Source organism: Phacochoerus africanus, chromosome 2 (genome assembly GCF_016906955.1).
Source record: "Phacochoerus africanus isolate WHEZ1 chromosome 2, ROS_Pafr_v1, whole genome shotgun sequence".
In the NCBI taxonomy this organism is placed as follows: Eukaryota; Metazoa; Chordata; class Mammalia; order Artiodactyla; family Suidae; genus Phacochoerus; species Phacochoerus africanus.
The window spans coordinates 239,522,458-239,526,855 of record NC_062545.1 but is presented as its reverse complement, the minus strand read 5'-3'; positions in this window follow the sequence as shown (position 1 = coordinate 239,526,855).

Below are 4,398 nucleotides of genomic sequence, written 5' to 3'. Positions count from 1 at the left end.
ACAAGCCCCAGCGTGCTGGAATATTTGATGGGATGGCCACGGGAACACAGGCCAGGAGCCAGCTTTAAAAACAATATTTATTTATTACAATTGGCAGAGCAATGGAGAAAATTGCCACTTAGATAGGATTTTACATTTTGCAAAGTGTTTTGTAATCAGCACAATTTCTCCCAACAATTCTTGAGGACAAGTTGTTTTTGTCACTCCCATTTGCAGGCAAGAAAAAGGTGTGGGGGGAAGTGATGGAAAATGCGGCATTTCTATGTTACAAAGTGCAAGCTGAAAAAAAGAACTTGGGCTTGACTGGATCAAGCACTTTGTTGGAATGTCTACTATGTTCTGGGCACAGGAGATCTGGTTGTACACAAGATCTGTATAAAATTCTGGGCTCTGGCTCACCACTCATTTCTCTGGGGAATCTATATCCTTTGTCTCATTGAAAGAAGAAAACAGGGAGTTCCCTTTGTGGCTCAGCGGTTAATGAACCCGACTAGGAAGCAGGAGGATGTGAGTTTGATCCCTGGCCTTGCTCAATGGGTTAAGGATCTGGCATTCACATGAGCTGTGGCGTAGGTCATAGACATGGCTCAGATCCCACATTGCTGTGGCTGTGACATAGGCTGGCAGCTGTAGCTCTGATTCGACCCCTAGCCTGGGAACTTCCACATGCTGTGGGGGTGGCCCTAAAAAAAAAAAGAAAAAAGAAGAAGAAGAAGAAGAAAACAATGTGTTCTCTTGCATTGCCTCCATCTATCATTTTGCTTAGGTATCTCTCTTTTAAAACTCCGTGCAAGTTAGTCAGTATAGGCTAGATAATGCTCCTGTAAAAAGGATCTCCAAATCTCAGTGCCTTAAAAGAACAAAATTTTATTTCTGTCTCAAGCCATATGTCCACTGTGGGTCAGCAGTGGAGGCTCTGCTCATTTTAGATACTCAGAGATATAGGGAGATGGAGTAGCTTTCACCTTAAGCATCATTGGTTAATGCTAGAGGAAAAAGAGAGTTCTGGAGAGTCTTATATCAATAGTAGTTCAATGCTCTGGTACAGAAGTGATACATATCATTTTATCACTCACTCATTGGCTGAAACCATTCACATGGACCCATCTAACCATAAGGTAATTAGGAAGCACAATGCCACCTGTACCCAGAAGGTGGGAGAACCAAAAGTACTTGGCAAATAGCATGAATAAATACCATGCAAGTTAAATTTCATCCCATGCCAACAAGAAAAAAAAAATAAAGCCAATTCTTGAGTTTCTTCTTAGTTCTGGAATAATACAACTTTATGGGTTGAAGGGATTTTTGCAACTGATTATTCATGCTTTTATGAAGGAAAAAAATACTGAAATCAAAACAAAAAACCTTGAGACCTGTGCAAAGACTGATTTTTACCAACATCAAGAGTTTGGGATGCACTGAAGGGAAAATTCTAGCTAGTGCAGTAAGACAAGAAAAATAAAAGGCAAACAGATTGCAAAGGAAGAATTAAAATTGTATCCATTTATAGATGACATACTGACATAGAAGATCCTGAAGAATCTATAAAGAAAAAAAAAAAACTCCTAGAAATAATAAATAAATTTAGGATATCACAATATACATAAAAATCAATTGTACTTCTATGCGTTAGGAGTGAACAACTAGAAAATGATATCAAAAATAAATATAATTTACAATAGCATTTAAGAATATCAAACAGCTAAGGACAAATTTAACAAAACATGTGAAAGTCTTCTACACTGAAATTGTAAACTATAAAACAATGCTGAAAGAAATTCAAAAGGGTAAATTAAAACTTGAATGAAAAATCATGAATTAGAAGACTAATAGGAATATTAAAGTTGATTTTCTTTAACTGATCTAAAGATCCAGTATAATCCCAATCAAGACAATTTTGAATTTTATTTAGAGAGGCAAAGGACTAATTATAGCCAAAACAATCTTGAAAATGAATTACAAAGCGAAAAGACTCCTCAGATTTTAAGACTTACTATACAACTATAAAAATCAAAACAGCATGATTTTGTTGCAAGGATAGATAAATTTGTGGAACAGAATAGAGGGTCCAGACATAGGTCAATACATATATTGCTACTTAATTTTTAAGAAGCAATTAAATGAGGAAATTGTAATTAAATGAGGAAAAGAAAATGTGTTTCACAAATGGAGCTGGAACGACCGGATATCCACATGAAAAACGCACAACCCTGACCTCCTTTCATACCATACACAGGAACAAATTCTAAATGGATTATAAACCTCAAAATAAAAGTGAAAACAGGAAAGCATAGGAGAATATCTTTACGACCAAAGATTTCTTGGATATAGTACAGCTACTTTTGAAAATTATTTTGGTAACTTCTTGAAAAGCTAATCATGTCTACCTAATGACCCAGGAATTTCACTCCTAGGTATTCATCCAAGAGAAATTGAAAATGTGTCTACAAAAAGGCAAGATCAAGAACTGTAATAGAAATTTTGTAATAGTAGTTAAAAACTAGAAACCACCTAGATGCTTGTTAACAGGAGAATGAATAAGCTGGAGTACAGTCACCCAGTGGAATACCACTCAACAAGACAAAGGAACAAATCACATATAATGCAAAAATGTGGATGAATCCCAAAGATACTATCATGGGCAGAATCCAGACACAAAAAGTGTATAATGTATGACTACATTTATTTTAGAATAAGAATAAGCAAAACTCACATATGTTAAGAGAACTCAGATTAGTGATTGCGTTGGGGAGAGAGGAAAGATTGCCTAGAAATGTTTTGTCTTGAAGTGCATTCATGAAGTGCATTCGAGGTACACTTGAGATCTGAGTGGGTCACTGTATGCAAATCATACCTCACGGGTCATCCTCGGTCTGCAAGGAAAACTCAGAAATACTGTTCTACTGATGCTCAGATTAAGATCAAGATTCTCAGGAGTTCCCATCGTGGCTCAGTGGTTAACGAATCCGACTAGGAACCATGAGGTTGCAGGTTCGATCCCTGGCCTTGCTTAGTGGGTTAGTGACCTGGCGTTGCCCTGAGCTGTGGTGTAGGTTGCAGACGTGGCTTGGATCCCATGTTGCTGTGGCTCTGGCGTAGGCTGGCAGCTATAGCTCCGATTGGACCCTTAGCCTGGGAACCTTCATGTACCACAGGAGTGGCCCAAGAAATGGCAAAAAGACAAAAAAAAAAAAAAGATCAAGATTCTCTAAGTAAAAGGGAGAATGGAAATTGGGCAGGAACCCCTCCCCCACATACACATTAATATTCCATGTGCCAGACCTGATCTCATAGCATCATACATAAGCTCCTTTAATCCTCCTCATGACCGTTTTGCAGATAACAGACCTCCACTATTGAGAGTGTGGAAATGCAATGCCATGGCATATGGAGGCTAGTTGAAGGAATCAGAGGAGTTTAGTCTAGAGAACATGAAATTAAGAAAACCCAGGAGCTGATTACAAATTCCCAAAGGGATAAGAGAGAAAGGGGATCAGAGTTCTGAGTGGCCCTAAAGGGTGAGGCTAAGACAATAGGAGGAAGACACAGTCTCAGGGTCCAGTTGCACAAGAGCAAACAAGGTCCTCAGCACAGCTATCCTTTCCTCGGAGACCTAAGCCCCGACCCAGATCCAGTGAAGGAGAAATGGCTGATTGCATGCCCTTTCCACAGACTGGAAGATCGAGGCTGGAGGAGGTCAGATGACTCGTTATACACGGTGATGAGCCAGAGCAAGAGGCCATGCTCTTCCTTGTTCATACAGTCTGTCCCTAAAAAGTAGTATCTGGGAGGCAGCTTGGCTCAGTAGATAAGTCTAGAGACTCTGGGGTCACACAGACCTGGTTAGTGTCTTCACTGCTAACAAGCTGAGTCACCCTAGGTTAGTGAAACTTTCTAGGCTTTAGTTTTCTTATCTGTAAAATAGGAATGATAATAACAGTAGGTGTCTCATCAGATGGATGTGAGGACCAATTGAGAGGATTCACGTGAAATAGCACAGCATCGGGCACACAGGAAGAGCTCAGGAACAGTGGATATTACTGTTCGCCCTGGAGACCCAATCGGTGGCACAGTATCCAGCACCAGTGGCTTGCCTCAGCCTTAAGCTCACAGCCTGCAAGAAGGAAAACATCTGGATCTCAGGCAATGTTTGCCACACCAAGGAGGACTGGAGACCTAATTAAAATTGCTACTCTGTTTGCATTATCAAATGTCAGGGTTGTTGTTTTTTTTTTTTTTCCCCTTCCCACAGAGCAAAGATTTTTCTTATCAAAAACCTATTCACTAAAATGCTAATGATCATCAGTGATTAGAAACTGCTGCTCAAATTTTGAAAGTTCCCAGTGGGCCTCTCAGACATGGCTTGTAACTTGTCAGTTGAAGAAATGTTCTCAACAA